This window comes from Narcine bancroftii, chromosome 2 (assembly GCF_036971445.1).
Source record: "Narcine bancroftii isolate sNarBan1 chromosome 2, sNarBan1.hap1, whole genome shotgun sequence".
In the NCBI taxonomy this organism is placed as follows: domain Eukaryota; kingdom Metazoa; phylum Chordata; class Chondrichthyes; order Torpediniformes; family Narcinidae; genus Narcine; species Narcine bancroftii.
Window position 1 is genome coordinate 285447795 of NC_091470.1, and position 25303 is coordinate 285473097.

General features: G+C 42.5%; 1 protein-coding gene across 2 annotated transcripts in view; it reads right to left on the reverse strand.

The window, feature by feature from the left end:
* Nucleotides 1–3090: 3090 nt before the first annotated feature.
* gdap1 (ganglioside induced differentiation associated protein 1) overlaps nucleotides 3091–25303 on the reverse strand; it is a 123426-nt gene continuing 101213 nt past the window's right edge. The window contains exons 11-12 of one of the 2 annotated variants that reach the window (XM_069921181.1): nucleotides 16426–16551; nucleotides 3091–3990 (exon numbers count right to left, since the gene is read on the reverse strand). The gene's annotated coding sequence lies outside the window, so the exon portion shown is untranslated. The remainder of the gene's footprint in view (nucleotides 3991–16425; nucleotides 16552–25303) is intronic. The other variant, XM_069921182.1, reaches the window with a different exon arrangement.

A 25303-nucleotide genomic window follows, 5' to 3' on the forward strand; every position in this document is an offset into this window, starting at 1 on the left:
GCAAAAAAAAATCTGCAATTACTAAGGAGTATGAAATTAAAATTATGGAAATTATCTCGTTATTGAACCCAATCATGGTGTGTGACCTGTCAGAGAATAGTTTACATTGAGCTTCACTGGAGACATGTAGGCGACTGAAGACAAAGAGATGGGAGTAGGAGTGAGCTGGAGATTTATGGTGGTGAGTAATGAGAAGTTCAAGGTTCGCTTGTGGACTGAATGGAGGTATTCTCCAGTCTTGCAACCTCTATTCATTCTCCCCAGTGTAGGAGCTAATTGTGAGCCACTAATTCAGCATTCTAAAAAGAAAGAAAACATGTAGATGTTGCATCTATTTCAGTTGCACTGGAAGTTGCTAATGGGGGTTATTTCAGATGGGAAGAGTGACCATCATAGAGAGAATAATCCCTTCTGAGCATTGAAAAGGGAAGAGCAAAGAAATGGTACTAGTGGTGAATTCATCTTGCATATGTCAGAAATTGCAGGGGTAATCTGTTGAATATGTAAGCCAGTGGGTTGGAAATTGAGGATAAGGGGAAATTCTGTGCTGAGTCTGATATTGGAGAGAGGAGTCTCTAGAAGGAGAAATGCAGCCCACAATAAGGTGTAAGGAAAGAAGTGGTGTAGAAAGTGGAAATGACAGACCACTTGACACAAACTGAGAGAATAGAATGTTCTTTCATGAAGCAAGTTTGGAGGAAATGTAGTCAAAATAGTTGTGGGGGCTGTAGTGATATTACTTCTTTGACTGCTCTTCAGGATGCTGGATAATTTCTTCCATTTGGATTGTGGGTTCTGAGGTGGCTAACAAGCCAAGGTTGGAGGTGTAGACTTCAACAGATGGGACTTGGGATTTTGACAAAAATTGGCCATTACATCACTCAGTTCAAGCTCAGATGCTGGGTCATTCAGATCAACTCTACCCTCACCCACACATTTGCCTACTTGGCAGCAGATTGAACCTACATCTTCAGAGCCAAAGAGGCTTGGAGAGACAGAAGAAGGGAAATGTGGCTTAGGAATTGGGCCAACATAACCCATTTTATTCATGTATCAAACCATGTCATCTAATTTTTCAAATAATTTGTGAAGCTATCTTCCTGGGACTGTCAAAAACATACGGAGCACTCCTTACCTATTGTGTCATTTTCCAAGTGTGAATGGCCCTCCTAGGCTCTTACAACAAGCGTTCATCTGTCTCCTCCCAAGAAGGGAACCTCATTTCATTATTTGACTCCAAGCTACCAAAGATAAATTTGATCTTCTCTTTCTCCAGAACTGACACATACAAAGGACGACATTCTCCCTAAATAACAGAAGCAATCCTTGCTAATATTCTCTCTCACCTAACTAAAAGGAAATCAAACTACTAATGATCCTCCTGACCCTTCTATAATTATCAGCCTAAAACACTTCCAACCATTTGTGATTGAATGTAAGAGACTTTGTTGTATCTTTTGATTCCTCACTAGATTACTAGTTATTAAAACTCTTCTATTCAGTAGGTTCACCACAAACCTCACATCATACAATGGAATGCAACTCTAACAGTTAGGGGAATTTTCAGTCAGATTCAGAGTAAAAAAATGTTGAGAAACTATTCATTTCTACTTGCTGTATGTTTACACATAACATATAGTCAAGTGAAATCACCTTTATTTATCGTTTATACTAGGGGTGGCCAAACCGCGGCTCGCGAGCCACATGCAGTTCTTTGACCTTTAATATGCGGCTCGCTGCTAATCTCTCCCCCTCGCCCGCCCCAATCGTGCTGCCGGTCTCTCCCCCTTGATTGCCCGACTCGTGTCTTTAATAGCCTGATATTTGTAGCATTTTATTTTAGTCATAAAAAAATTATAATAAGACTAATTTTGTAAGGTGGAAATCTGATTAAAATCTCTCATTTTTTTGGTTTACCATTTTTTACATATTTGTGTCTTTGTGATAACTGAAACTAATACAAATTAACAGTTTAAAAACTGCATGCATGAATAAATATTATTGCACTTGATATGCATTTCTTAAAATTTATATAAAATTTTTGTTACAAAATGTGTATGTAACAATAAAAACGTATGTGTGAATTTTGTCCTTGCCCTGCGGCTCTCAAGCATCTGAGCTTTATCATTTGTGGCTCTTACATTAACCAAGTTTGGCCACTTCATGCTCACATGGTAAACACCGGATAGCTTTTCTCCAGGACCACGGAGCATATTTACATAAATACAAGTTAGAATAGAAGTTAAACACAATTAAAATATATACAGTAACAATCCATGGTACCCTATCTACAAATGTTCTGGGAATTCAGGAGTCTGATGACTTGGGGGTAAAAGCTGTTGCCCATTCTGAATATAAGGGTCTGAGTGCCAGAGGGCAGAAGGGAGAGCAGTTTACATGAGGAGTGCGTGGAGTCCTTCACAATGTTTATAGCCCTTCACCTGCATCGAGTGCTGTAAATGTCCTTCATGGGAGAAAGAGAGCCCCCAATGATCTTTTCCATTGATTTCACTATCCTCTGCAGGGTCTTGCAGTCCAAAGAGGCATAGCTTCCAAACCAGACGGTAATGCAGTTGCGCAGGATGCTCTCGATACATCCTCTATGGAGGGTGGGAGATGAACTTTCCTTTCAGGAAGTAGAGGCGCTGCTGGGCTCTTTTGGCTATGGACCTGGTGTTAAGGGACCAGGTGAGATTCTCCACCAAGTGCACTCCAAGGAACTTGATACTCTTAACAACTTCAATGGTGGAGCCATCAGTAGTTAGCAGAGCATGGTCCCCCTGGGCCCTCCTGAACTATCTCTTTTGGTTTTTTTTTAATGTTCAGATACAGGTTGTTTGGCTCTGCATCAGTCCATTAGTGACTGCACTTCATCTCTGCATGCTGACTTGTCATTCTTACTGATCATGCCCACCATGGTTGTGTCATTAGTGAACTTGATGATGCGGTATCCAATAATCAAACAGACTTGCTTTTGCCTCTGCAGCCGAGGAAAATGGAATGAAGCAATAAGCAGTGGCAGAGAGTGCGAATAATAATAATAATAATAATAAGGGAAGGGAAGTGGGAGATGCAAAAGTGTTGATGAAGAGTGAAGGAAAGCAGAAGACTGAAGCATGTTCATTTTTGGATCTGAAGATTGCACGGAGTTGAAGAAAGAGTGGTGCAGGTTCTGACTGAGTGTTCCCACTTTAACAAACCTGCTGAGTGCATTGAATGCCTTGCAATATTGTAGCTAGGTGCACTGTCCTGTGCTCCTGGCATTGACTTCTTCTATTCAGGTCACATCCCTCTGTGTTCTTCAGCTCTTCCTGGAAAGGATCATACCCCAATCCTCCAGTGAACACTTACGCCAGGATCTTCCAGCAGGATTGGCCATATTATTCCCCATCTTTTTTGAGCAAGACTGAAGTGACTGAAGCAGATGAGACAGCTCAGCCGTGAAAGATCACATACCATTTCACAGATGCACTTTGCCTTTAAACACTGGAATGGAAGTGTCCTTTTCTGGACTCTGTTGCAGTGAGCTACCATTGAGCAGCCCAATCACTACTGGTAGCTTTCCTGTTCAATTTTAATGGGGTACACACACTCTTCTCCATTTAACAGCCTAATGTGTTCAGGTGTGGCGCTGGTGCAGCAGATTCAGTCAGTGCTCAAGTACAGACACAGATTAATTGCTTTCCTTGCTTTTTTATTGCAGATCTTTCCACATTGGAACAGCTGGTATGATGCTGCACCAGCAGCTCAGAGAACATGCATTTAAAACCACCATGGTGCACTGAGGATTTGAACTTTAGGTATAATATTGCAGCGATACACAAATCTGCCACGATGAACCGGCCCTGCTTAGAACGTGCAGTCAGCGGCGCAGTCACGGCAGAGGTGGCAAAACGTTCCGAGCACCTCTTCTCCACGACGGAAGTTGGTGCGCGCCCTTACATCAGCATGGCGCAGGTGGCAGAGCGTACGCATGGTCCAGCCGCATCGCTGAAAAGCAAGCACATGAAGTTTAAATAAACATTTCTGCTGCACCCTCAGAGCTCAGAGTCTGTGTCTCCAGTCTGTTCAGTCGCTCGCAGCCAGCATGCTACAGTTGGTGACCCGGATGAGCCTCCATGTTCTGAAGACTCTTACTACATGGATCCTGCAGCAGTCGGCACAGTAGCGCTCAAGCTACCCACGTTCTGGACCAACCAGACCCACACTTGGTTCAGCCAAGTGGAGGCCCAGTTCCAGATCAAGTAAATCTCCTAAAATATCATCATTAAAGTGTGAAAAACTATAAAAACCACATATGATAGTACGATCTATCACCAATGTATATAGTTACAGTATCTAGACTGTGCTTACAGCGATTGGCTGAGAGCTAAGCCACGCCTACTGTCTGGGCCTTAAAGGGTTGTGTCCCTAGCCAGGTCGGATCATTCCGGACTGGTCGGCCACCTGTGAAGAGCTCCTGTCTTTTGCTAATAAAAGCCTTGATTTGGATCAATAAGTCTTTGATTCTTTCGATGAGCTCTACACCACAAAAGTACTTTTCTGAGTTGGATAACATCTCCAAAAGTCCCTTTGATCAATACATCTTCCAGATTAATTAGGGGTGCCAGGATTGCAAATATTAGATGTTACCAATGCTGAAAGAAAGCCACTGGATCTGGCAAACCTGAACACCTACTCGCTTTGACTCATGTCACTGAAAGCACTATTGACAAATTGGCAAATAACCCATGAGATATCTGGGTCACGTGGATCACCATCTGAGAGATCCTGGATATGTCTTTGGAATTGAGTTGGAAGAATCTGGTGACAAAAAGATTGAGAATGATAGGGGATAGAGGTTTTGACAGCCACTCCCAACATAGCCTCCAGAATCAGAAGTGAAGAGGTTGCTGATGTCTACGAGCACTTAACATGATCATCTGAACTTCCAGAGATATAGTTGCAATTAAACCCTGCTCTGCCAGTATGACTGTGTGGTAACAGGTTTCTATGAAATCTGTTTTTTCTACATTAACATAAATGTCAAAAAATTTAACTGATATAAAATGCATATACTGCTTGCTCATCCATTTCTGTCACCCTGTAAAGATCACACTATTTTGTGACCAATAAATATATCATTATTTGCTGAAATAAAAGAGTAATTCTTATCAAAATGATCTTTTTAGCCTCCACCTAAGTTTAACTCATCCATGCCCTGCTCTGTTGGCTGTTGCCTTACTCCAATCAGGTGATGGTTAATTGGATAAATATGCCTTTTTATTTATTCACTTTCAAAAGTCCAAGTGTCTCTGGCAAAGTTAGGAATTATTGCTCTTTCCTAGTTGGTCCCCAGAAGGTGGTAGTGAGCCACCCTCTTGAATCTCTGTGGCCTTTTTGGTAAAGATACACCCACAATGTCTTTGGGTAGGAGTTTGGGGATTTAGATCCTGTGGTAATGAAGGACTGGCATTACATTTCCAGTCAGAATAATGTACAGCTTGAAGATTAACCTATAGGCAGTGATGTCCCCATGGACACACAGTCCTTCTTGCTGGTAAAGATCACCAGTTGGCAAGTACTGTTTGAATAGCCTGGGCAAATCATTGAACTGCCTTATTAATACAACTTCTGTCTGCTCCTTGTGAAGGAAATGAATATTTATGGAAACTAGTTAAGTGGATTGCTTTGTCTGCAATGCTGTTGACCTATTTGAGATTTGTTGGAACTGGGCTCTGCCAAGCAAGTGAAGAGTGCTCATGCTCCTGGCTTGTAGGTAGTGAAAAAAGCTTTGAAATGTCAAGAGATGAGACATTTGCCATAGGACACACAGCTTCTGATCTGACCTCATAACCATGGTATTATTCAGATGGCCCAGATGAACTTCTGATCAAGGGACCTCCCCAGGATGTTGATAAATTTAAATTTTTTAAATTTAGACATACAGCACAGTAACAGGCTCTTCCAGGTCATGAGCCCGTGCTGCCAAATTACACCCAATTAACCTACAAACCCCGTACATTTTTTGAAAGGTGGGAGGAAACTGGAGCACCCAGAGGAAACTCACACAGACATGGGGAGAACATTCAAATTAATTATAGATAGCACCAGATTCAAACCCAGGTTGCTGGAGCTGTATTAGCATGGTGCTAACCGCCAAGCTAACCATGTCACTATTAGAGGATTCACAGATGGTAAAGCTCATGTGAGATTAAAGTAGTTAGAATCTCTCTTATTGGAGATAGATATTGCCTGATGCTTTTGTAACATAGATGTAATTTGCCTCTTATCAGCCCATGCCTGAAAGTTGTCTCATGTATACAGTGTGCAGGCAAGGGCTGGTACATCTTCTGGATAATTGCAAATAGAATTAAGTATTGTGCATTCATCAGAGAATACTCCCACTTTTGACTTTAGTCTACGAAGCATTTTACTCTGTGATCCCACTCAGTTACATTCTACCTTGCTGTGAAAGGTCATCACTCTTGCCTCACCTCCAGAATTCAGCTCTTTGGTTAATGTTTGGATCAAGGCTATCCTGAGGTTTGGAGCCAAGTGGTCTTAGAAAAACCAATCAGAACATTGTTAAGCAGGTTATAGGTAAGTAAGTTCCACTTGATTTCAGTTTCAAAACTACCTTCTGATGATTAAAAGCAGATGAATTAGATAGATTGGATTTGTCCTGCCTTTTATGAATGGAACAAGGGTAATTTTCTGCATTGTTGGGAGATGTCAATCTTATAATTGTACAAGAACACCTTGGATAAAAATATTCAGATGGATTTTTATTGCAAGTCTTCAATTCTGCAGCTGAAAGATCATCCGGACCTCTGAACTTTGTGCTATCCAGTACTGCCAGTTGTTCTCCATATGGAGAGAATCCAATTGCAGGAAGCCAAAGTGGATTACCCCTTCATCTCTTCACACCCAGCTTAGTTTTGATAATATATCATTGCCTTTCACACTGAAATGCTCTAGCCCTTTATAACTAAATGTGGCAGGATACAAGGCAGGAAGCAGAGCAATCTCTCACCCCGTCCCATCTTGATCTGGCCAAACCAAGCACAGCACTGGTACATTGCAGATAGAAACTGTGGAAGATTAGATAGAAACACTGAGAGAGACAGTGTTGAAAAAAAAAATAGATTTGGCTTTAAACAATAGCATAAAATCTCAGTATGTATTATTCAAAGTCATGAGAGTCCACTGGTAAGGAGAGACATCCAACTAACAATGGGTCAGGAAAGCAAATTGGTGGCCAGTGCTTTAGTGGGAAGAGGAGGAGAAGGTGTCCGGATCAGGAGGAGGTCACAGTTGGCATTGAAGAAGATAGAAAAGAAAATGAAGAAGGACATGTTTGGGACTTGGACTGGTGAGATGTTTGGGATGTGGGGAGTGAGGACAGTAGTGGGTTTAGCCCTGTCTCATATAGCCCAGTAGGTAAGGAAAAGCAAAGGAACTGACAGAGGCAGCAGACTGAATGGCTTCCCCTTTTTATGAGAATTAAATCCATGAACTCCCTACAGTTGATGAAGAGTGAGAAGGCAGTGGTTTTACAAAGTTTGTGGTAGAAAAATAAGTCAAGTTTATCTGTGCTTTCCAGAATGATCCTGGAATACTTGGTAGTCATGTTGTAAGGAAAAAAAAAAAGCACAGAGGAGTAATGAGTAATTCTCACAAATATTAAGAGGATTGAACTAACTCTGCTGCCACACATCTAGAATTAGGAAAGAGCAGAATAGCTTTCACCACCATCAATAATTTGGGGGGCCTCATTGATCAGCAATGCTACCTAACCAGCTACTTCAATACAATAGCTATGTCAGAGAATGGATGTCATGTGGCAGCTGACTCTCTTTCTCTCCAGACTCTTCCCATCATTTGCAAACACAGGTCAAGAATGTGGGTCTAGGACATTTTGGCATCCACATTTTGCCACAGTTCACTTTGGCCCTCACAGTTTGGTGCCCACAATTTGGTCCCAGACATTTTGGCCCTCACAATTTTGTGCTGGACGTTTTAGCCAGTTGCCCCACTCACTGTCTGCCGGCCAACTCTGTTCTGCTGAACTGCCTGAAACTCCAGTGTAGCAGCACTGCCTGATCTCCTGGATTTGCAGAAACTCCCTCCCCCCCCCCCCACAAAACACTGCTCCCACTGCAAACTGGGCTTTTCATCACTTATAGCAAAATATACTTAAATTTTTAAAAACTGAAAACAATCAAAAACAAGGGCTTTTGGTAAATTATAATGATATATTTATTATATTTACTGTAAGTTTATTTACAAAAGGTTTTATTTTGCATAAATGTCCAACGCCAAGATGCTGGAGCCAAAATGTCCGGTGCCAAACTGTGGACACCAAAATGTCTGATTCTGCAAGAATGCAATGGAATATTCTCCACTTGCCTGAATCAGATCAATTGCCACAAGGTACAAAATGTTCAGCACCATCCCAGACAAAGCCACCTAAATGATGACATCCTGTCTACCACTCTAAACATCCACCTCAACGGACTGTAGCAGCAATATTTTCCATCATTAAAATGCAGTTCAGTTACCTATCTGCTATTTTGACAGTACCTACCAAACCCACAACCATTACCATCAACGACAAAGATACCAAATACATCTGAACATAATTTACTGCAACTTACTGTCCAGGTCACACATCATCAGGATTCAAAATTATATCAACATTCCTTTTTCATTGTCGAGTCCATGTCTGGAAGACCCTCCCCAACAGGACTCCAGTGGTTCAATAAGGCAGCTCAGTAGCACCTCTTCAAGAGATGACCAATAAATGAAGGTATTGTTAATGTCACCTGCATCTCCTAAAATTAATTAAAAGGAAGAACCTGCTCCCCCCCCATTGATTCATGATGCTTAACCTTTAAACACCTGTCATTCAAGTCATCAACTGCTGCATGCATGAAAAAAGCACCACTTTCTCTGAATTTGAGATCCTCCAGCTGTGAGTGTATATATTGTGACGTGTAGAGATGCAGTTGCTGTGAGGTAATTTCTGAGAACTCCTTGTACTGTATATATTTCACCTTAAATGAGCTGAGAAAGAACAGATCTCCAAAACTGAAATCTTGCTGTGCTTTGCTCTTATTAAACTCAAAGCATTCATTTAGTTGATGCATGCATACCTCCACATTGGCACTGAACTGTTTAGACAAGAGAACAGCCCACACATAGACCAATGTAAACATTTGTATGAAATTTATTTGCCATTACCCAACCTCACTCTGACTAAAAACAAAATTTTTAAATCAAAAAAGTTATTTTAAGCTATTACACAAAAAATTATAGTTTATCCAGGAATAAAACATTTGACAATTAAAAAGACCATAATTTTCTTTGCAGTAAGATAAGTTTTCATATGCAGATATATATCAGAGAATTTTTTTTGTGTGGTTTTTATATCCCTTGCTCTACGGAACAGCTTCAAAATTTACTACAATCAATATATAGCTAACATTGGAATTAAAACATTTAATGTACCAAATTCCATGTAGTGGCACTGGGATTTTCATTATTCAACATGATTCAAAGATCACTCTGATGTTTGCAAATTACATGAGAGCATTCAAATGTTGGACTTGCAGCAATAGCCAAGACACATGAATGAAAGAGAAAATACTATACAAATGAGAGAAGAGTAAGCATTATCCTGGAAATGGCACTCTGCTGTACTAATACCATAGGTGCAAACTCTTACATTTCAGCATCTGATGCATTGGCTGCAGTATGTTCATCTATTTCCCAAGTATTAGTCAACGATTCGATTTTGATGATTATACAAAATCATATGTGGTAAAAATGTGGAGGTTGACAAATGATCACAGTAAAATAACAAACGGGCTGGGCAAATTGGTGTATCAATCGGAGATTTTTTAAAAATTAACAGAGAGTAGAGTAAAATTATACATTTTCTTTGGACTAGAAGAATAAAAAGACAATAAATAAACAGAGAGAAATAGGGATGGCCATCCTCAAATCTTTGAAAGTGGCAGAATCTACTATAAAATAGCTTCACCAGGGCACAAACTGTTGGCCACTTCTTACTCAATGATTTCCATTGGTTCTGCTACTTGTAGAGCAGTAACAACACCAGCAGCCAGTAGGTACCTTACTGAGCAGAAAGGTGAAAAACAAGGATCCTATGCTGAACGGTTAGGCACGGCTGGAGGTCATGTTCAGTCTTGGGCACCACACTTTAGACAGATCTCAAGGCCTTAAGAGAAGGGGAAAAGGAGATTTGCTAAAATGGAAGCAAGAATGAAGAGTTTCAGCTGTTTGAGGTACTGGAGCTAGGATTATTCTCTATAAATAGAATGGTTGAAATGGACAGTAAATAAAAGATAAATTACTTCCAGTGGCAAAAGATTCTGAATCCAGAGGATATGACATTCCAGGAACCAAAGGAGACATTTTTTTTCTGTGCAGTGAATTGTTCTGGTCTGGAATGTACTGCCTAATGGAAACAGATTCACTTGTAAATTACACCGGAGAAATGTTCTTGTAATGGAAGGAGAGAGAAAAAAAATCAAGGGAAAAGTAGACTAATGGGATAAAGGTGATAGAACTACCAAACAGCTGGGACATGAGTGATAGGCCAAAAGAGCTCTTTCCTTTCTATAGCTGTGATACTGGGATTCACTCTATTCAAGATATGAGTGAAATTCTCCACAGGAAGTCAGATAAATTTAGCATAAGTTATAAACAGCAGGATGAACACAATGAACAGTCTCTGGAAAAAAAACAAATGAACATTTATCAGATATGGCTATTATTTGAGATGATCAAGTTCTCCACTGGAAGGAAAAAATAGTGCATATAGTTCTAGTCAGATAATGTGACTGGATTTGGGAAGAAATCATCTGCAAATTGCACAAGAGTAGTTTGCCTCAAATGCAAAGCACAGCATTCTGAAGTGGGAGGATGAGCCAGCTAGATGTCATGCTTAGCCCATTGCTCTACTCACTATGCAACCATGACTGTGTGGCCAGGCACAATTCAAATGCTATCTGCAAATTTGCTGAAGACACCACGGTTGTCGGCAGAATCACAGACAGTAATGAGAAAGCATATCAGAGGGAGATAGATCAGCTAGTTGAGTGGTATCACACCAACAACCTTGCACTCAATATGAGCAAAACCAAGAAGATGATTGTGGAAATCAGGAGGACACAAACCAGTCCTCATCAAGGGGTCAGCAGTGGAGAGGGTCAAGAACTTCAAATTCCTAGATGTCAACCTCTCTGAATATCTGTACTGGAGCCTCCATGTCAATGCAGTCATGAAGAAGGCTATACTTTGTAAGAGTTTGAAGAAATTTGGTATGTAACCAGACTCTCGAAAACTTCTACAAGTGCACCATGGAGAGCATTCTGGCTGGTTGCATCACTGTCTGGTAATGGAGGCACCAATGCTCAGGACAGGAAAAACTCTGGAATGTTGTTAAATCAGCCTGCGACATCACAGACAGCAGTCTTTACTCCATCAAGTACATCTACAAGAGACAATGTCTTAGGAAACTAGCCTCTATCTTCAAGGACCCCCACCACCCAGACCACACCCTCCTCATTCTGCTACCATCGGGAAATATGTTCAGGAGCCTGAAAACAAGAACTCGGTGTCACACAGGCTGCTTCTTCCCCACTGCCATCAGATTTCTGAATGAACAGTAGTCACTACCTCATTTTATCTTTTTTTTTTACCTTTTCTTGCACTATTTTATTTATTATGAAATGTGTGTTCTAGAAATGTTTGCATTGTTATGCTGTCACAAAACAATGAATTTTGTGACATGTTCATGACACTAAATTTTGATTCTGATTCTGGTCCACCTTGGAACCAATAACATAGATAGGAATAGGAATATAGGGAGGTAGGGAGGAAGCTGAAAAGTAGGGCCTTAAGGGTGGTAATCTCTGGATTACTGCCTGTGCCACGCACCAGTGAAGGTAGGAATAGGAAACTATGGCAGATGAATGCGCGGCTGAAGAGTTGGTGCAGGGGGCAGGGCTTCAGATTTCTGGATCATTGGGATCTCTTAAGAGGAAGGGCTGACCTGTACAAAAAAGATGAGCTGCACCTCAACTGAACTAGTTTGGTGGGGGAGGGGTGGGAGGTGGGAACCAAAATGTGAATGCAGAGAAGAGGGCAGAAGGTGGAAAGGATAATGCAATGTGTTGTGGGTGTGTGAGGAAGAACAGGGAGGGCAGGAAGCATAAATGTAGTTGGTTGGAGGGTTTGAAATGTGTCCATTTCAATGCAAGGAGTATTAGGAATAAAGGAGATGAGCATGAATCAGCATGTGGGATTATGATATTGTGGCCATTACAGAGACTTGGCGAGTAGAGGAGAGGATTGGCTGATGCAGGTACTGGGGTTCAGGAGTTTAAAAAGGAACAGGGTGGGAGATAAAAGAGGGAGGAGTAGCAATACTCATCGGGGATAGTAAAACTGCAGAATAGAGGGAGGATGCTGCTTAGGGAATTTCTACTGAGTCGATGTGGTGCAAGTCAGAAATAGGAAAGGAGCTATCACTGAATTGGGAGTAGTCTATAAGCCCCCAATCAGCTCTCAGGACACTGAGGAACAGATAAGTAGGCAGATTTTGGAATGGTGCAGAAATGACAAGGTTATTGTTATGGGAGACTTCAACTTCCCAAATATCGATAGGCAACTCCTGACTACAAGGTGGATAGATGGGACAGAATATGTCAGTGTGATTAAGAAGGACTCCTGATACAGTATGTGGACCAGTCAACCACAGAAGAGGCCATACTGGATCTAGTACTGGTTATTGAACCTGGTCAGAAGACAGACTTCTCAGTGAAGGAGCATTTTGGTGACAGTGGCCACAACTCCCTGAGCTTCAGCACAGCTATGGACAAAGATAAAAGCAGACAAAATAGGAAATTGTAGAAGGGCTAATTAAGACAGGTTGAGGCAGGAACGAGAGAGAGTTAATGGGGAACAGATGTTCTCTGGGAAAAGCACAGAGGTAATGTGAAGGATGTTCAGAGACCACATGTGAAGGGTTCGAAATAGGTGTGTCCCACTGAGACAGGGAAAAGATAGTAGGAAAAGGGAATCATGGTTTACAAAATAGGTAAGGCATTTAATTAAGAGGAAGAATAAAGCATACATTAGATTTAGGAAGATCGCGTGAGAATTATTTGGTAGCCAAGAAGGAATTAAGAAAGTACTTAGGAGAGCTCGAAGGGGCATGAGAAGGCCTTGGAGAGTAGAATTAAGGCAAGCCCCAAGGAGATACATATATTCACAAAAAACAGAAGGACGACAAAAGTGAAGGTAGGACTGTTTAAGGATAAAGGAGGCAACATGTGCCTGGAGGCAAAAGAGGTTTGGGAGATCCTAAATTAACACTTTGCTTCAGTATTCATGAGAGAAAAGGTTCTTGGTCAAGGTGAGGTCAGAATAAAACAGGTTTGTGTGCTGGACCATGTTGATATTAGGAAAGAGTAAGTGCTAGATATTCTGAGAAACATTAAGATTGATAAGTTCCTGGGGATGGACGTTATATACCCCAGGTCTATGTGGGAAGGGTGGAAAGAGTTATCGGGGGTGTAATCATCATTACATCCTCCTTGGCCATAGGGGAGGTACCAGAGGAATGGAGAATGGCAAATGTGGTCACCTTGTTTCAAAAAGGAAATAGGAAATTATAGACCAGTGAGTCTTGTGTCAATGGTGTGCAACTATTGGAGAGGATTCTTAAGGACAGGATTTATTAGCATTTGGAGAAGTATTCTTCTCAAGGATAGTCAGTATGGCTTTGTGAAGGGAAGGCTATGCCTCACGAGCATAATTGAGTATTTTGAGGAGATAAAAGAAATTGATGAAAATAGACTTTAGTAAAGCATTTGACAAGATCCCCCATAAGAGATTCTTTCAGAAAGTCATGAGCCATGGGATCCATGGAACCTTGGCTATGTGGATTCAGAATTGGCTTGCCTGTGAAAACCAGAGAGTAGTAGTGAATGGAAAGTATTCTGCCTGGAGGCAAGTGACTAGTGGAGTTCTGCATAGATGTCTGGGACCCCTGCTTTTTGTGATTTTTAGAAATGGTCTAGATAAAGAAGTGGATAGAGGGTCAGTAAGTTTGCAGATGCTATGAAGTTTGGAGGAGTGTGGATAATGTTAAAGTTTGTCAAGCTACAACAGGATAATAGCCAGGATGCAGAGTTTGGCAAAAAAGTGGCAGATGAAGGTCAATCCGGATAAATGTGAGGTGATGCATTTTGTAAAGTCAAATATGAAGGCTGAGTACAGGGTTAATGATCGGATACTTAACAGTGTGGAAGAACAGGTGGAACTTGATATCCAAATCCATACATATCTCAAGGTTGCCACGCAGGTTAATAGGATGGTTAAGAAGGCCTATGGAATGCTGGGCTTCATTAGTCACAGGATTAAGTTTCAAGAGTTCAGAGGTCATGTTGCAGCTCTACAAATCTATGGTGAGACCAAATCTAGAATATTGTGTTCAGTTCTGATCATGTCATTATAGAAAGGATGTGGAAGCTATGAAGAGGGTGCAGAGGAGGTTTACCAGGATGGTACTGGGATTAGAAAATAAGTTTCATGAGGCAAGGTTAGCAGAGCTAGGACTTTTCTCTTTGGAGCAAAGAAGGATGAGAGGTGACTTTATAAAGGTCTACAAAATTCTGGGAGGCATAAATAAGGTAGACAGCCAGCACCTTTTACCCATGGCAGGAGTAGCAAACACCAGAGGACATCTGTACAAAGTAAATGGAGGAGTGTTTAGGGGAGACATCAGGGGTATGTTTTTTTTTTACACAGGTGCCTGGAATGCCTTGCTGGGGATGGTGGCGGAGGCTAAAGCATTAGGGACATTTAAGAGACTCTTAGACAGGCACATGGATGAAAGTAAAATAGAGAGTTATGAGGGAGAGAGTGTTTCGGCTTTTTTTGGTAAGAATTTAAGGGTCTATGTTCAAAGCATCAAAATTTAGATTTATTGTCAGAGTACATACATGACATCATATTCAACCCTAAGATCCTTTTTCCTGCAACCCAGGCAGAATTTCTACTTATTGGTTCTGCAAAAAAACTACTTCAGAAAAGATATATGTACAAAAGAAGGAACTGTGAACAAAGAAAGAAATGTAGACAAATTGCAATGCAGAAAAAAATTCAATAATAAATAAAGGTGCAAAGGAAGAGTCCTTAAATGAGTCTCTGATTGAGTTTTTTGCTTATGAGTCCGACGGTGGAGGGATATCAAGCGTTCCTGAACCTAGTGATGTGAGTCTTTTGGCACCTACACCTCTTTCCTGAAGGCAGCAGTGAGAACAGAGCATGTTCTGGGTGGTGTGGATCCTTGATGATTGCTGTTGCTCTCTGATGACAGTGTTCCATGTGGATTTTTTCGATGCTGAGGAGAGTTTTGCCTGTGATGTCCTGGGGTGTGTCTACTACCTTTTGCAGGGTTTTACACTCAGGGACATTGGTGTCCCCATAACAGACCATGATGCAGCCAGTCAGTGCTCTTTCCACCGCGTATCTACAGAAATTTGCCAGGGTTTCTGATGTCATACCACAGTAATGACTGAATCAGGACCAGAGGTCTCATCAGCTATCAAAGCCATTCAGGGTTACTTCTGATCTGGTTACTTATGACCAGAAGGTCCTTAATCAGTGACAGATCAGTCTCCCTTGAAATTACACATGCAGGGTCATGACTGAGGGATGGTGAGTTTGCATAAGTTAACTGGTCATTGGAAGATCTATTCTTTAAGAAGATGTAATGTACAAAGGAAAATCTATCTATTGGCAGATTGCTGCAGGAAATTAAGACCCAGTGTGTGATGAAGCAAATTGTTGCCGAAAGCTAGAATAGTCCTTGCTGAGAAAATAAGTCAAATAGATTCAAAAGTGCAAAATCATTGCAACTGTTGCTCCAATGAACAGAATTTCTTTGTTGCTGATGGACAACGAAAGCTAGATACAGCTTTCCAGTTCTTACATTTGCAAAGGTTTCTATGAAGGTCCTTGTGGCAAAAAATACCTGAAAAGAATTGCTACATTTGGGACTTCAAAGCAAGCTCCTAACAGAAGGAATAATCAGGCTGCCTGTCAGGAATGCTGAATATCTTGTACGCTTTGCTAAATAGTCAAAAGTCATGGGTGCATAAAATAAAAATAGGTTATTAACTCAGAAAAAAAATATGGAGCTTAGGCTGGCCAGAATTTCACCATGCCAACTAGATAAGCAATTTGCACAAGCTGAAAAGAATGCCTTCTCAGCCTATTAAATCCTCAGAAAACAACTCTTCAACTTTAAATTCAAGCCAATATTGAGTCAAACACATTTTAGTTCAGCAAATTCAATCTGGAACTGATGGATTAGAAGTTAAAAATGTAAGCAGAAACGCTAACCTTAACATTATCACATTTCAGTGATTATTGCCCTCCAACATGTGGAGACTGAAGCTAGTAAAGATGTAAAAGGTCTTTATTGTACTCGACAAGCAGCCATTCTCCTGGAGATCTTCCCAGTAGAATCTGTAAGTACATCATTTTTGTACTTTTTTTAAACACAAAAACAACAATAAATGATTAACTACATTTTAATGGCTATAATACTTCACTTTAACATTTAAAGTATAGACATGCAATTTTTTTGTAATAGCACATCTTTACAAAGGGAGCAACCTCTCTGAGTATTCAAATACCAGTGGCTAGTCTGAGGTTTGTGTAAGCACAAAAACAGACATGCAAAATGTATTGCTCTTGTTTCAATGTTAAGGGATGGCCCCTGCAGTTAACTGGGATTCACTGGTAGTGAGTTGTGCTGATGGCCGGCTCCGGCCCCATCTGCTCACATATAACCCTGGTTTCCCGCCTAAACCCAGAACCCTTCCGAAGACTACTGTGAAATCCTACCCATAGTTATAAGCCAATAAAAGTGTTTGTTCTCCCTCCAGTCATGAGAGCTTTTATTCACGCTACAATTTTGTTGCCTTATTCCCTAAACGATGGAAGTGCTCTTGAGCCAGGGATCCTACTGATAGACCCTCTGTCCCCCGACGTGGCTGAGGAGTTCACGTACTAACTAGACCGCTTCCAGGCCTACCTGAATGTGACCAGAGACATCTTCTACACTGGAGGTCCACACTCGTTTCGAGGGTAGGAACGAAAGGGTACGCAGTCAACAGGGACTGCACTACATATGAGGCTGCCATCAAGGCAATAAAGGCTCGGTATCTTAAGTCGTAAATCAAGGTCCTAGCGAGGCACCAACTCGCTCTACATTGCCAATGGCCAGGAGAGACCATCGATGACTACCTGCTGGATCTGTGGACACTTGCCGAGAAGTGCAGGTATGAAGCAGCTATGGGGCACATTCGTGAGGAAGAATAGATCTGGGACATTCTAGTCACAGGAGTCCTCTCGAGGTACATGAGGCAGCGACTGCTCAAGTCAGGTAAGAAGGACCTGGTTAGTCACGTTGAATGGGCCAAGTTCAAGAATGATGTCCTCAAAGCCAGCAAATTTGCTCACCCAGGTGATTCCTTCCAAGGACTGGCTGCTCCCACTACTCCTGCCCTAACAACTGCCGCTTCCCGTGCTAGGGAGCACTCCTCTGCTAGGGAGTGCTTTCTCTGCAGCAAGAGCCAGCATCCCCAATCTTGTTGCCCAGCTAAAGACTCAGTGTGTTCCAGCTATGGCAAGAAATGGCACTGGGCGAGAGTTTGCTGTGTGAGAGGAAGCCCAGGGAAGTCCGCGGCCTGTACCGCTCCCAGATCTGATTCCAACCCCAAGCCATCTGCCCCAAATTCACCTGAACCCACGGTGCATTACACACCGATGGAGGGTGGCAGTGGCAGTGAGGAAATGGCGCAAAAAGGCTCAGTGGCCATCTTGCCGTGGCCCAAATTCAAACTCATCGGCATCATCGTCAGAGGAGGAAGAAGGGCGGCCATCTTGCCATGCCATGAGCTCAGTGCCATCTTACCCATACAGGGCAACCCAGGATGATGGGGGCTACTTGAGTCCTAGCCTCAATGGTTGTAGATCAGGACAGACCTCACCAGCTCAACAACTCCATAGTGACTGTGAAAGTAAACGGACATTCCACTAAATGCCTAATCGACACAGGCTCTACTGAAAGTTTCATAGACTCATGGACTGTGGAAGAATAAAACCTAAAGATGTATCCTTCCAATTATCACATATTTCTTGTGTCTCATTCGCAATTCTATGCATGTTCAACAACATTGTATAGTACATCTGTCATCTGAAGGGGGGGGGGGGGGAATGCTGTAAGATTCGCCTGTATGTACTTGATGAATCGTGTGCTCCCGTCTTGTTGGCTCTGAACTTCCTGTGTCACCTTAAAAGCATGAGCTGGAATATTCTGGTCCCCTCCCCCCTGTAATGGTTTGAAATAGAGGGCCACTAAAATCAGAATCCACATCCAGCTTCTCCACACTGAATATTGATCCCCCCATCTCTCTTCCCGAATCTGTCCTCAGACTGCAAAACTATTGCTACCAAGAGCAGGAGGTACAGCACAGCAAACAAAGATTTCATAAAGTCTGAGACACAAAGTCTGTTCGTCAAAGTATTGAACCTAGCACCAGCCCATTGAGAGCACAAGTGGTAGTGGTGAAAAGGGGAAAACAAGTCCAGGCTAGTAATTGATTATAGCCAAACTATTAATCGGTGCATGCTCCTAGACGCATAACCCCTCCCTCGAATTTCGGCCATGGTGATAGATATTGCACAGTATTGGGTCTATTCGACCATCGACCTGAGAGCTGCTCATCACCAGCTGCCAATTCATTCTGAGGACCATCCGTATATGGCATTTGAGGCTAACGGTCATCTCTATCAATTCTGGAGGGTCCCTTTTGGTATCACTAACAAGGTTTCTATCTTCCAGAGGCAGATGGACAGAATGGTCAATGAGTATGGGTTGAAGGCTACCTTCTCCTACCTCGATAACATCACCATCTGTGGCCACACCTTGTAAGTCCTTAACGCCAACCTCCAGAGTTTTCTCCATGCGGCAAAAGCCCTGAACCTCATTTATAACTCTGACAAGTGTGTGTTCAGGATTAAACATCTGTGGTGGAGAATGACATAATTGGCCACAATCCTGATAGGATGCGTCCCCTGTTAGAACTCCCCGTTCCCAGGAACACAAAAGCTTTAAGGAGATGCCTGGGTTTTTTCTCATATTATAACCATTGGATCCCTCAATATGCTGATGAGGTTCGCCCTCTCTTAAAAGCCATTCATTTCTCCCTCTCGGCTGAAGTCCAAATGGCTTTTAACTTCCTCCAGAATCACATTGTGAAAGCCGCCATGCATGCAGTGGACAAAAATCTGCCTTTCCAAGTGGAAAGCAACACTTCGGACATAGCCCTGGCCATTACCCTCAACCAGGTGGGCAGGCTGGTTGCATTTTTTTCTTGGATATTGCAAGGCCATGAGCTTCAGAACCCCTCTGTGGCTCAAGCCATTGTAGAAGCCATGAGGCACTGGAGATACTACCTGGCTGGTAGGAAATTTATGCTCCTCACTGATCAGCGCTTGGAGGTATTCATGTTTAATAATGTTAAGAGAGGCAAAATCAGAAGTGACAGAATTGCTAGGTGGACGATCGAGCTCTTCACTTACAATTATGACATTGTCTATCAGCCAAGAGCACTTAATAACCCTCCAGATGCCTTATCCAGAGGAAGCTTTACCTCTGCACACACCGGCCAACTGCGGTCTCTGCACAATGAGCTCTGCCATCCAGGGGTCACCCGCATGGCTCATTTTGTCAAGGTGCGCAATCTGCCCTACTTCATGGAAGATGTCAGGGAAATGATCAGGTCTTACCAGGTCTGCACAGAGTGCAAGCTGCACTTCTACCGCCCTACAAAGGCACACCTGATCAAGTCATCCAGGCCCTTAGAATGGCTCAGTGTCAATTTTAAGGGACGTCTCCCCTCCACGAATGGGAACAACTTCTTCCTCTCTATCATTGATGAGTATTCCCACATCCCGTTCGCCATCCCATGTCCAGACATGTCCAATCGTCAGTCATAAAAGCCCTAGATTTCATTTTGCCTTGTTTGGGTATCCCAGCTATATTCAGAATGACCGGGGCTCATCCTTTATGAGTGATAAACTACATCAATACCTGCTGGTGAGGGGCATTGCATCCATCAGGACCACTAGCTACAACCCCCGTGGGAATGGGCAGGTTGAAAAGGAGATCACTATGGTCTGGAAAGCTGTCAAACTGGTCCTGAAGTCAAAAGGCCTTCCAGACTCACGCTGGCAGGAAGTCCTTCCTATGGCGTTCCATTCCATCTGGTTGCTACTATGTACTGTGACCAACGCTACTCCTCACAAGCTTTTATTCAATTTCGAAAGAAGGTTGGCATCGGGAACTACACTCCCAACCTGGCTCACCACTCCTGGTCCAGTCTTTCTCAGGAAGCACGTGAGGAGAAGGTGGAAAGGGTGAAACTGCTCCATGCCAATCCCACGTACGCTTATGTGGAGTACCCAGATGGCAGAGAGGACGCCGTCTCCATCAGGGACCTGGCACCTGCCAAAACAAAGGGTCCGTTGCCTCAAGTGCCCACGAGCCACGGAGCTCATACTTGCCACCCAGTCAGGGCCTCAGGGGATCTGTTTCAGGAGGAAAATGTATTCTCCTCCACGGTTGAGCCAGAGATCAGCCCACCTCTCCTCCCTCACAAGGGGACCAGGAGACCCAGAAGGCCCCCTGGTGCTAAGGCGCCCGGACTGCTTAAATCCATCAGCACACATGTATAACCCTGGTTTCTTGCCTAAACCCAGAACCCTTCTGAAGACTACTGTGCACCCCTACTCAAAGTTATAAGCTAGATCAGTGAGACTGGATTGAGACTGAGAATCACTTTGATGAGCAACCTTACTCTGTCTGCTGAAACAGCAAGGATCTCCCAGTGGTCAACCATTTCAATTCCACACACTATTCCTCAACCAATATGTCTGTTCAAGGCCTCATTTGTTGTCAAACTGAGGATATCTTCAAATTGGAGAAACAACACCTTATATTCTGTCTTGGCAGTCTCCAAATAGATAACATTTGCATCAACTTTTAAAATTTCCATTATTCCCCCCTACCCCAATTCTTTCTCTTTTCCTATCTCTCGGTCTCCTTCCCTTCAGCTCCCCTTCTTTCTCCTATCAGAGTTACCCTCAGCCCTGCCACCCTCTCTGCCATCACCTCAGCTTTTTTCCTCTTCTCTCCTCCCACCCAGATCCACCTGTTGGGCTGTGCTCCTCCCCTGTCCCTTCCTCCCTTCTCTCCTCTTCTTCTGCCCGAAATGTTTGTTGCCCTTTACTTCCTATGGATGCTACTTGACCTGCTAAGTTTATTCCAGCACTTCAGAGAATTGCAAAGTCTAAGATGTCGGTAATCTTTAACGTCACTGCCATCTTTCTACTCTAATCACATGAATCTTGATCCCCTTAATACAAAAGAACTTTCTTGAATGTTCTCATTAATTGAGTTTCCATAGACCACTTAGAGAGATAATTCCAAAGATTCACTAACTTTGGGTAAATAAATTGTCTCACATCACTGTCCTGAATGTCTGACCCTTTAACGAGAAACTGAACTCATTAAAAAAAAATTGCCCATTTTCCCTGACTAGCCCTTTAAAAATTTCATACATTTTGGTGAGATCACCCATTCTTCTGTGATAAACCAGCAATCACAGGGATCCCTCCTTTCCCTCTAGGCCCTTTCCAGATCACGTTCCAACACTTATTGGAAGATCACTGCAAACAGGCAAGCAGCATGACTCTGATATCTCCATTGCTCCATCATTCATTCTCAAGTCTCGGGATACAGTGTTTTTTAATATTAATCACTCAGATAAGTTATTCACCACTTTTGCAGGATATTTGTCACATTGGTACTACTGAAGCTGATGCTGTAACAAAATTTTATAACTGAAGAAATAAAGATGCACATGACTGTAGAAAAATTCCTTGTTTGTCATGCACCAGGGCAAGGCAGTATGCTCTCGCTTTGTACAATGCTCACGTGTTAAAACCAGATGCACTGGCAGTCATTCCCTCTTGTCTAAACTTTGTAATGTTTCCACTCCCATTTCTGTGTGCCTGATCATATTATATTTGAAGAATAAGAATAACTTTTCTCACAATTATGTTGCACAATTTTCCTCATTTAAAATGCTGTGACAGAACATGAATTACATTGTTAGCTATTTAAACTATTATTTTAGACATAATTAAGCAGGTATATCATCTCAATGTGTGGATTAATCAACATGAAAATGTACTGGGTGAAAGATATCAGATGCTGTTCCATTTTGTCTAGTATAAAATAAGTCAACGAAATGTGCTGCATGAATATTGGGTCCTTTCCAGCCTCATGGGCCTTATCTAATTATAATTTGAGTCCTTCAGTTCTATGTCTTTATGATCAGAGGCTCCAGACTGTGCTTCTCAATTAAGAATCCTTCCAAGATTACAAATGATTGATCTGTAAAAGTAACCAGATTCATTCCAACTGTGAAAGGGTTATTTAAAGTATGTTTTCCTTCAGGATGAACTAAAAATGTACAAGTACTTTATGATCCATCTGTTGGAAAATGTGCAGGAGGGTGAGAAACCAGACATAGGCACACTGTTTCCTCATTAAAACCCATGGCAGCAACATTCAGTGAGGTGAGAAAATGTCAACTTTTCAAGATTCAATTTATTGTCATAGTAATAAAACGGTGTCATATTACATGAAATTTCTTTTTGCCTGCTGCAATGCAGACAGATTCGCCACCAGCAGGAATTGCCTAACCGCCTCTTACAGATACAGTCAGAGAGAGAGAGAAGCAAAGGAGTGTCTCCCACCCCCCCCCACCCGAGTCACCGAGTATCCGTAGATTCGTCTCCAGTGCTTCAACAGCCCCCGCAGCCACACAGAGTCCACTCAAAATCATTGGGAACTCGAGTTCTAGATCTGAATCTCTGACATGGTCAGGGATCCTCCAACACCCTCAGCACCTCCTCGCAACCCGGATCCATTACCTGATACCCCTCCAGCCAGTTTGAGCTAGTCTCCAGCAGTCTGCAGCCTGGCATGAATCCCCCAACAGCAGTCTCCAGCAGCTTACAGCTTCCATGGGTAACTGCCTCCGCATGCACTGGTCCCTCAGCTGCAGAGCCCCTCACTGGTTCACCGGCATGGTGACTGTTCCTGTGGGTCATGTCCTTTGTTTATTCCTCTCAGACACTGCATGATCTTCCCCTCCTCTGGTCTCCGGCTCCAATCCTCTGCTTCCCCAGAATCTGCAGCCCCTCGTGGCTGCTGCCGATTAATAGGTGCCACCATCTTGGATGCAGTCATCGGATTTCAACTAAAACCACTGTCGGCTCCCCCATTGGGCTCCAACAGCGCCGCCATTTTCAAGCCCCATTTGGATATGTACACTCAAAAAAGACAATTATTGTTTTCTTTCAAAGCATAGAGCAAGAGAGTAGGTGGGGCAGAATTTGTCAGGTGTATCCAAGGATTCATGACATGGTATATTGTCCAGCCGACGAGAGAAGAGTGCACACATGGATATCATACTGGGTAATGAACCTGGTCAGGTGACAGATTTCTCAGTGGGGAGCATCTCGGTGATAGTGACCACAACTTCCGGAGCTTTAGCATAGCTATGGACAAAATAGGAAAGTGTTTAATTAGGCAAGGGCTAATTATGATGGGTTGAGGCTGGAAGTATGGAGATTAAATTGGAAACATTTTACTCTCCCTACATATGATCTATGATAATACGTAGTGGTCCCTACATCTTCCATATTATCTTTGTGCTTTCTTGGGAGAAAGCACAGAGATAATATGGAAGATGCTGAAGGACTACTTGCATGGGTTTAGGATAGGTTGCTACCACTGAGACAAGGAAAATACGGTAGGAAAATGTAATCATGATTGACAAAACAGGTGAGGCAGCTCATTAAGGGGAAGAATGAAACATGCATTAGATTTAGGAAGCAAAAAGCAAGAAGGACTCATGAGATTTATATCATAGCCAGGAATGAACTTAAGAAAGGACTTAGGAGAGCTAGAAGGGGGCACGAAATGGCCTTTGCAAGTAGGATTTAGGGAATTATAGACCAGAGAGTCTTACATCAGTGATGTGCAAACTATTGCAGAGGATTCTTAAGGACAAGATTTATGAACATTTAGAGAAGTACAGTCTACTCAAGGATAGTCAGGGTGGTACTGTGATGCCTCACAAGCCTAATTGAGTTCTTTGAGGAGGTAACAAAATAAATTGATGAAAATATGATGATAGATGTGAAGCATCTGGATTTTAGTAAGGCATTTGACAAGGTCCCCCATGAGACACACGTTCAGAAAGTCATGAGGCATGGGATTCATGGAACCTTGGCTGTGTGGTTTCAGAATTGGCTTGCCTGTTGAAAACAGAGAGGAGTAATAGATGGAAAGCATTCTGCCTGGAGGTCAGTGAATTGTGAAGTTCCACAGGAATCTATTCTGTGATCCCCGCTCTTTGTAATTTTCATAAATGATTTGGACGAAGAAGTTGAGATCAGTAAATTTGTGAATGATACAAAGGTTAGAGGTGTTGAAGGTTGCTGTAGATTAAACCAGGATATAGGTAGGATACAGAGTTCAGTGGAAAAGTAGTAGATGGAGTTCAATCCAAATAAGTGTGAAGTGATGCACTTAGGAAGGTCATACATGGATAATGGTAGGATCCTTAACAGCGTGGATGAATAGAAGGACCTTGGGGTCCAAATCCATAGGTCTCTCAAGGTTTCCACACAAAGTTGATAGGATAGTTAAGAAGGCCTATGGTATGATGAGCTTCATTAGTTGGGGGATCGAGTTGCACTCTCTAAATCTCTGGTGAGAACATACTTAATATTGTGGAATGTATGGAGCAGATAAAAAGAAAATTCAACAGGATGCTGTCTGAATAGCAAAAATGACATGAGGCAAGGTTACAAAATCTCAGACTTTTCTCTTTGGAGGATGAGAGATGACTTGATAGAGGTCTATAAGATTATGACAAGCACTGATAAAGAAGCCACACAGCACCTTTTTTCTGACACCGGGAGTAGCGAACACCAAAAGACATCTGTACAAAGTGAAGGGAGGAATATTTAGGAGAGACATCAGTGAGGTAAGTTATTTACACAGAGAGTTGTGTGTGCCTAGAATGCATTGCCAGGGATAGCGGTGGAGGCTGAAACAATAGGGGTGTTT